Genomic DNA, 10158 nt, shown 5'->3' on the forward strand with positions numbered 1-10158 from the left:
CCCACCCTGCAATAATTCACCAAAACTCCCTATGGGCTTGTAGGCAGGGCAGGAGTGGGATGAGAGGGCAAGGAAAGCTAAGAGTGTCGCACAGGGTGCCCCAGTGACAGCAGGCAGGACTTGGCCCCATGTGGAGAATCGTATTTGTGGAGGATCATATTTGTGGGAGTCCAGTGGGAAAAATAATGCAGCAGGGAAATCAGCATGGATTTGTAGCAGGTAGATCATGCCTGACCAATTTGGTTTTGTTTCATGACAGGGTCACAAAATGCTTAGATGCAGGAGTAGAGGTGGATGTCGTTTTATTGGACTTTAGCAAGGCCTTCAATATGGTATCTCATCCTATTCTCATAAATAAATTAAGAGTCTGTGACAGGTGTTTACATGATCCGATAGGTGGCAAATTGGCTTAGCAGTCACACCCAGAGAGTGGTGGTAGATGGGTCGGTATCAACCTGAAAGGATGTGGGTAGTGGGGTCCCGCAAAGTTCATTCCTTGGACCTGTACTCTTCAATACCTTCATCAGTGACTTGGATGTGGGTGTGAAGTGTACTTTGTCCAAGTTTGCGGATGATACTAAACTGTGGAGTGAAGTACACACACCAGAGGGTAGGGAACTTTTGCAGGCAGACCTGGACAGGTTGGTTAAGTGGGCAGAACACAATAGGATGCAGGACAAGTGCAGAGTGCTGCACCTAGGGCACAAAAATATCCAGCACACCTACTGGCTGGGCAGTGAGCCTCTCAGCAGCAAAGAAACGAAAAGGGATCTTGGAGTCATAGTGGACTCCAAGATGAACATGAGTCGTCAGTGTGATGAAATCATCAGCAAAGCTAACCGCATTTTATCATGCACATGACAGAGGCATGACAAAAAGATCCAGGGAGGTGATACTTTCCCTCTATGCGGCATTGGTCAGACCACAGTTGGAGTACTGCGTCCAGTTTTTGATGCCGTACTTCAAGAAGGATGTTGATCGACTCAAAAGGGTCCAGAGGAGGGCCACTTCTATGATTAGGGGCTTACAGGACAAGCTGTATGAGGAGAGACCTCTTCAGGATCTGGTCCAGGATCTTGACCTCTTCAACCTCTGGAAGAGAAGGCTAAGAAGTGATCTTGTGGCTGCCTACAAATTTGTTAGGGGAACGCAGCAAGGGATTGGAGATGCTCTGTTCACCAAGGTGCCTCTTGGGGTAACAAGGAACAATATTTCCAGCTGACAGAAAGCAGATTTGAGCTAGATATCAGGCAAAACTTCTTCACAGTAAAGGTGGCCAAAATTTGAAATGGGCTTCCAAGGAAGGTGGTGCTCTCCCCTACCCTGGGGATCTTTAAGAGAAGGTTGGATGGGCATCTGGCTGGGGTCATCTGACCCCTGCACTTTTTCCTGCCTATGCAGGGGGTCAGACTTGATGATCTGTTGAGGTCCCTTCCAACCCTAGCATCTGTGAATCTATGAACATGCTTGTGTGAAGATTTTTGGGTAGGGTATTTTTTTAATTTGGATAGGATTCCAATTAAGGGAGACACTCAAATTATACTTGTAAGTCAAACTGACTTTGCAATGAAGTAATGTTGTGTCTATATCCTTGTTTATTCTAGAAAACTTGCACTCGTTTAACAAAGTCAATTAAAGCCTCTGTTGGTTTCAGGTGGGATATTCAAAAGGGCCCAGCATGATTCTAATTCTGCTCTTTCTTCAAAGAAGAAAGATAAAACTCACCTTGATTTGTCTGGGAGAAGACTTCAACCAGTACTGAGCATTTTTTTGAACACTTCACCCAGATGGGAGTTCACCTGAATAAAGACCATAGTAAAATCTGGGCTGGGGCCCCAATGTCTGCTTCACTGAATGTTCAGAGGTATGATTTTGCAAGTTTACCTCTTCTCTACAACCACTGTGTTTGAATCTGCGGGTATGATGTAATACTATTGTGCCCAAGGAGGGGATCCTGTCTCTCTTTCTCTAGTTTTTTTCCGTTGCTTCTAGTGGCCTTTCTTTGGAACCACCCTTAGGCGCCAGAGATACAACTCAAGGTATACTGGAAGACTTAACCCACTGAGCAGAACACCGCTGGCTTCATGTCTGTTCCCCAGTCCTTTGGGATACAAGAAAATGACTTCTTGCCTTCTTTCTGACATCACTACTTTAGGTGAGTGCCACAGTGTGCCTACACACTCTCAGTTATAGCCCTGGGATGACATACCAGTTTTCTGAAATTAAACTGACGCTAGGCATTGTCAGTCTCTGGGTAATTCAGATCCCGTTTTTTTTAACATGATCAGAAGTGTTGTTCCTAGCCAGCAAGTGAGACAGTTGAATGACTGACATTCTTACACAGGATAAACAGAGCGTTTCATTCAGAAGGTGCAGACAGTGATGAGCGAGAGTGGAATGTTTGAATTGCAACAGAAGGATGCAGCATAGTAGAAAGGAAGACACCTCTGAGCGGTACACAAAATATGTGCTTGCCTTTTAAAATGCTGCATTCAGAAATCTGCACTACTTTGGTAGTTGGTTGAAACTAGATTCTTTTCTCTTGCTTTCACCTCTGTTCCCTCTGGCGTTTTCACAGACAGCAACACACCTCCTCCCTTATCACATACCTTCCTGGGGACTCAGCTCTGCACTTCAATTGCTTTCAGGGTGAGGAAAATATTACTGATTAGCCAGTAGTTTCTCTATAAAGCTACAAAGTAATCTGTAGGTACTCAAGAATACCTACTGAACAACAGAAATTCTATGCAAGTTATATGGCCATTTTTTTCCCCAGGGAAACTCCCACTAGAAAGTTGGTCTTTCATGAGATATAAACTGTGTTGGAAATGAGATCTTAATTTTATAAAAGCATCACAACTTCTAGCTCATGGTCAGGGACATGCGTTTGAAATTCTGCTTTGTGTGTTGTGTGATGTGTTGCGATAAAGGCTTGCTAGCCTTAAGTTACAAAAAGTAACAAAAAAACCTTCTCAAATAGGAAGCTGTTCTGAAGTATATGTCACAAAACTACCAGGGGTTCTGAAAGCAGAACCAGAACACTACTCTTTTTGATTATAAAAATCTGTACTTTGGAAGAAACGCTGAAATCCTAACCAATTTCTACTGTAGTCCTGCTAACAGCAGATTCCCTGACAAGGGCTTGTTCAAAAGAGAGGGAAGTCAATAAAAGTAAAGTGTAAGTGTAGTGTTAATGGCAGGTTCTTGTAGGCATTTTCCCCAAATTATACCATTCCTATTCAAATACCATCTCAAGAGTCTCAGACAGTGTCAAGTGCAATCATTGTTATTGCAGTTGCCAAGGTAATCAATTGAAATCATAATGAAGGGAACAGAAGGAAATCAATAGAGTCTGAAATTACAAATAAAGAGAAGCTATCGTTTAAAAGCATTTGGCTGAAATCTTCCATATTAATGGAGTCAGAAATGGCTGCCTCATTCAGAAGCAGTGTGGTGCATAATTCACTTGAGTGCATTAGAACACCTAAAAGCTATTGCAACAATTAGGGCTGCCTACCAAGAAAGTGTCCACCTTAGAAGGAGCATCACTGAGTTATTTATTTGATTTGAAGATGTTTTCATGTTTAAAAATTGTAATAGTATTTTTTCCAGTAGTGGAGGTAGGATGATATATTCTGAGACATCAAATACACATTCTGTGTCCAAATCAGTTTTTATCAGAGATGTATACATGATAACCTGATTTGTTCTGAAGTTTTATTTTCTTTGGGTGAAACACCAAATTAGGCCCTCAGATACTGCAGGCAAAAGGAGCAGTATATATCACGTCAAACATACAGAATTGTAACCAGAAATTATGAAGGTGCCCACTTGCCCTTAAACATTGGATACAGGCTTAACTGAATGTTGTCTACTGAGATATAAATATCATTTGATTGCTAGATTCATAGAGATCTAGAATGCTGAAATGATCACATGTAGGCTTCAAACTGGGGCCAGGTATGGACATTGCACTTTTTCTAGTTTAGGTGGTTTGAAACCAGTTTATACTCATAACAGAACAGAAGTTCAGAGCACATAGACTGGTTTAAATTGATAGATCCCAGTCTAGGATAGATCTGGATTGGTGTAGTATCAGACAATGTAGGTTAGACTGGTGAACTGAATTTCAGCGCCAGGTCTGCTTGCAAATCAAGTTGCTGCCTGTCAGCATACCAGGTGCCTTTGTGGGTCCCTGCTAGCACCCCCTTGCATGGAGCCACCAGCTAGCTGTGCCCCATAGGCTCTCACAGAGCTGAGTCAGCACACTGGCTGATGCTAATGGGGTTGGGGAGGAGTGCTCAGCTGTGCCCAACTCCTTGGTGCTATGCTGAGGGGAGTGGGGGAGGCGATGGGGGACTCCCATGAGCTTGGGCGCAGTGCCAGGGAGCATACCAGGATGGTGATGTCCATTATTGACACTGACTGCTGATGGAGGAGTGGAGGGCATTCAGCAGTACTCGGCAATCTCTGGCAGCCCGGTAAAGCTGTAGGTCATGCTGGATGTGTACTCGAGGGCCCCCAGCCTGCTGGCCTCAGACAGTACAGGTAGTCTGTGTGCCCTGCCTCAACAAAGGGTGAACTTCTGGTCTGTTCATTCTCATTCTAACCTGTGACACTTACAGAAACCCACGTAGGTTTGAGCGATTCTGCCTCAGACTTTTTGAATGTCTGTACCTAGCCTAACAGTACAACTGATAGTATCTGGCTATTGGCAGTAGGTTGCTAGACTATGACTTGGGAGACCAGGCATTGCTGGTGAACACAGAGTGGTGGGGCTGGTGGAGCGTCACATGGGAATGGGGGCTGGGGGGTTGTGCAGCTGGCTGGGAGCGGTGTGGGGGCAGGGTTTACAGCTGGCTGGCCATTCCAGCCAGGAGCGGTGAAGCTGCAAACTCTCCCACTGCTGGCTGGCTGCGAACGCCCCCTCTTCCCCCACCCCGCTCCAGTGTGCCGCTCCACCCACCCCACCAGTCTGAGTTCAGTTCAAGACTTTCTGTATGGGTATGTCACTTAGTTATAGACTCCTAAAGGTATTAATATATTAATTCTGATGGGGGGGGGGGTTAGGCACTTTGGGGATCTGGGCCGTATTGTCTCTGTGCATAATCTGTAAAATTAGAATACTCTCCTATGAGTACTGAGAGAATTAATTAATACATTAAAGACTGTGAAGTGCTCAGATATAATTGTGAAAAAGTGTATTTGAACAAAAGAAAGAAAGAAAAAAGAAGAGAGTGAGATAACTAAGTTGAATAAAAAAGTACCTGAAGAAAAAAGTCCCTTTCTCTCCAAAGCTGCTGTACCAAACTATTGGACTACTCAATAACAAAGCATCAAACAAATTAAATGTCTGCTTAGAAGCATTATGGCATCTGAAAAATTATTTCTTGGCTCCTATTTAGTAGGGCCAGTGTTGCCCAGTGCTTGGTCCATTATAATTGATATTACATTACAATTAACGTGCTATCAAGAGTGAATGGCACTTTACACAATTTTTTTTTAAAGACAGAGACCCAGATTCTATTCTGGCTGTTAGGGGCATAAGTACTTACATGTCCAAGTGTGACTCTATTCCACTCTGCCAGAGTCCCTGAAAAGCTATTGATACAAAATAGGGGTGGGTCCTTCTCTTTACTCCTTTTGTGTGTCTCAGTGTTAAAGATCAGATGATGGCGTGTTGCAATAATAAATACATTAATGCCTTTTCACAAAAGAACCTAGTGCACGTAAGTGTTGCTAGAGGTGTTTGGGTCCAAAATTTAGATCTTCAAAATTGTTATTCAGCTTCAGCCTAATGCTGGAGACATACTGGGCATCTATACACATGTTCCAGGGTGTAGGTGTGTGGTGGGGAAGGTACTTTAATAAGAGTGACTCCGAGAGCTGCCCTAATTAAAGCACCCCCAGTGTTGCATGTATTCAGTGTCCTGCATTTCAAAATGGTGGTGGGGTTTCTTGAACAAAAGCTCATTTGACACACTTTAGTCAAAGCCCCTCACCACCATTTTGAAGTATGGGGACACTGATACATGAGAAGCAGAGGCTGTGTTAATTAACACGCTCCAACAGACTTGATTAATTGAGTCTGCTCCAATGTGTGCTAATTAGCACGTATCAGAGCAGACATCTGGCACATGTATAGGTGCCCCTAAAGTCCATAAATGCTAATGTGGCACTTATATATCATTGCTATTTTTGGTACTTACACATAATTTGAATTGTTTTTCAGCTATGACAGAATAGGATTGAACAAGTGCATATCTGGGAGAAGACGAGGAAGAGGGCCCTCCAAACTTTTCACTTAATCCTTTAGCAGTTAGGGTGTTTGTCCTCATTCTCCATCAAATATCTTCTAGTTGTCTTTTTTCTGCAACTGAAGTTTCAGAACTTCCTGATGTTAAATGCATGTGTGGGCAATTCTATTCTATATGGCCATAATACAGCCTTCTGAGCATGAGGTAAGCACAGTGTCCAAATTGTACATAAATGCCAGAACTTGCAGTTGCAAGGCTACGTAAGTGCCACTTTGGCATGGAAAGGTGAAATAGGATTTAGCCCTAAGTGTCTGTTGGTAGAAACAATGAGTAATGCTTAGGTCAGAAAGCCACTGGGACATCCATGTTGAATTCCCTCCTCCTCTACCTAAGGGAATTTGAACTTGCCTCCCTCAAGTGAATGCTCCAATGACTGACGTATTAAAGTTGTTCATCTTGCATGAAGTTGCCATGTATTCATTGGACCAAAGAGAGACAATGGACATGGCTGTATGGTCTGACTGCTAGAGTACTCACCTGGGCGGGGGGGCAGACTTGAATTCCAGTTGCAGCTCCAGTGAATACTTAAGTACCTTATGTATTCATTGAAGCAGGGCTGGAACTCCAGTTTAAGTTTCCTTTCTCAGCTGAGTGTTGTTTCCTCTCCCAGCTGAGTGTCCTAATCATAGACAATTGGAGTAAGATTCCTGTCTCTCTTGGGCCCAATGAATGTTTCATTATTCCATATGAACTGATACAGCTACAACACACCTAGCACCCTCATCTTGACAAGAACATATTCAATCAGTAGCATAAATAGGAGTGGATAACGAGGGCACCAGCCCCGGTTGTTGATTTACAGTGGACACAAAATTGGCAGCCACTGTTGCTGGTAGCCCAGTCAACGCTGCTGCCACTGCCTGGAGTGAAAAAAAGAGCTAGATGTACCTCTGCATACAATTACCCCCTGTATCAGCAGGATGGTATAGTTATTACACCCAAATATTGCATTGACTATTGGAAGCTAATGTTTGGCCCTCCTTTGCCCAGATATTTAAGGAAATTACTTTAGACATGAGCAAGGTAGGACTTGGAAACAAGGAGGGGGAAAACAGAGAATACCGCCCATGTTGTGATTGTTACTTAATACAAGAGAGGCTGAAAGGAACACACAGTTCTCACAGCTTCCACTAAAGCATAAGGTAAGATCTATTGTATGCTTTAAGGTTCTCCTTGCTATTGTACTTTTTTCTTACTTCAGTGCAATATTACTTGTTCATGTTAAGCAAATTGGCCCTTAATGTAATAAAGCAGCTGGAATGGGAACAAAAATTAAAAGGTACTTCTCTGGCATCTGAAATACTGTAAGAAAAATGCTGGAGGTCTAATGCAACAAAGGAGCTTTCTTCCTCCAAACTATTGATTGGCTCTTGCATGACATTTAATAAAAACTTTCCATTACGAGTTGCATAACAGCAATTAAAATCCTCATCAAATCTATCTTAACTGCTTAGAGTCTTCCACTGGGGAGCATTTTCCTTGGCAAACATCTGCAATAAAAGGCTATTTAATCTTCATAACTGAAACAGTCAGTTATGCTAATTCATCTCCTTTATTGTCAGTTTACATTGGAACCTCATACAGATCAGGTCTTCTGTACAAGGTGCACTGAGGCACACATTGGCTTGTTATGAGAAATGCAAAAACCCTTGATTTTTTTTTTCTTCTGAAGTGACTGATGCAAAAGCTGGCCTCACAGTATGCTGCTGTGTTGGAGTTGAAAATGTTTTGCTCTGCTTTCTGGAGCTTGCCGTTTTAAACACTTTTTTTTTTATCTTGGATGAATTAATTTCTTTACTCAGACCACCCTGAGCCAAAGTAATAGCAGAATATGTCTTCCTGAAATTATCTGTGCAACAGCTAGCTAACATTATAGAGCCAATCCCAGGTACAATTTTAATAACAAAGATATTCAGATGAAATATATTTAAAAAGCGACAGAGCCTCTCCAGGATCTCCATGACCTTAGGTGAAACAAGCAGAAGTGAAGCATTCTTTCTCATCATCCTGGTTTCCAGATATGCCCATTCCCCCCATCCCATGACCACTGTGCAGTCCTTTGGGTGCCTGCTGGAATCTTGCTTTACCACTCATTGTGCCAGGTTTGTGATCTCTAGGCTGTCCTTTTAACAGATTTCAGATGAACATTATCAAAGGCAAAGATGTTCCAGACTTTGAAGATGTGAGGCTGTGCCTTCTAATGTCTCTGGCTTTGCCTTCTGGCACGTGGCTCCAGCTTTGAAGATGTGAAGCCTCTCTCTCTGCCTTTCCTCATTGCTCAGTTCTCAGTTTCAGCTTTTACAGGAGCATCAAATCATCCTCCCACATTTTTTTTTCCCCAGAGGTTTTTCCGCTTTGCTGCTGAAATAGGAATGGCTCCACCAGAGGGACTGGCCTGGATGTCATTTCTGTTTTTAAAAGAAACCTTGCAAAGGAGTAAAAATGTCTTATGAATGTCTGGACAAAGGCCAAAAATAAATCAAATAGGTATTTACACTTTAAGTAATGTGCTGAATGTTTCTGTACTGTAAACCCTTCATAGCAGATCGATACCACTTACACCATTCATTTGCAAGAAGCAGTAAAAGTCTTTTACTTTGCCAGTTTCCAACTATTTAACATTGTTTAAAAGACAGCTAAAAACATCAATTGGGGGAATTTTCTCCTAAAGTAAAAATGGATCAATTAGTCTTTGTGACAGTCACCGTGGAGGAGCAGAATGGAGGAAAGTGTAGAGGGGGGGAATGAAATGCACTTTTATAAGTTAATGAAATGAATTGCATACTGGTGTTCAGAAAGTCTAAATCATGTCAAAAAAGATTGACTTTGTTATAATGCTGTGTTAATAACTTGTTCACTACACATGTAGTATGGATTGCCTTTTAAATTGATTTAGCTGTAAATATGCAAAAAATGAACAATGGCTTTGAGACTCTGGCCTGTGACATTTGTCATGTCAAATCAGTTAAGCAGCAGTGTAAATTTGTGATCAATGCTATTTCAAAGAGAGCAGGTATTCATTATTAGTAAACACTGGAGGAGCTATACAAGGTAATTAAATAGAAATAAATTGTTTTACTCGTTTTAGGCTGTAAAGACCAGATTGATTATTTACTTCAGCTAATGAATGTCTCTGCAATCCCAGACCAACAGAGCATTGTTAATAATGTACAAAAATACTAACATGGATATATATGCTCTGATTCGGCACATAAACACCAGAAGGAGAAAAGAACCATGACTTTGAGGAAAAAAAGGACAAGGCATCCAAGGGACTTTTGACATAGATGTACTGCCCCTCAGCTTTCATTCATTCATTCATTCATTCACTGATTTTTAAAAAATAGTCAGATTTGCTTTTAAATTATATCTTAAATAATTGCCTCTGAGACTTTACAGGTCTATCAAAATAGTCAATACCGTGTTAGCCTTGGTATTTTTTTGAGTGCTTTATGGAAAATAAACTTTTTTTCTTGCCACGGTGAAATATTACAGTGCATTGCTCTGAAGCTGCTGTGCTCCACCCTAGCTTTCTGCATTTCATTGGAGCATGAAAATCTAATAGAACAATACTGAGCGGTGTAATGTTCATTGACAGTTCAGGATGCCCTAGCTTGCAGTGGGACAGGATCAAAAGAGTTTTGTGGATCTCTGTATATGTCAATATACTTCCAGTTTCAAACAGGAAACAAATTTAAATCAACCTTCCAAATAGTCATGGGACTCATATGCCCTCCCCTCACCTCCAAACACTTAATAGATTGAATATGGAGTTATCAAAAGTAAGTATCAGCATTTTTATTTCTGTGTTCTAGCATGTTTAGCTTATCATATCCAGTAC

Source organism: Crocodylus porosus, unplaced genomic scaffold (assembly GCF_001723895.1).
Source record: "Crocodylus porosus isolate Cpor-Errol unplaced genomic scaffold, CroPor_comp1, whole genome shotgun sequence".
In the NCBI taxonomy this organism is placed as follows: Eukaryota; Metazoa; Chordata; order Crocodylia; family Crocodylidae; genus Crocodylus; species Crocodylus porosus.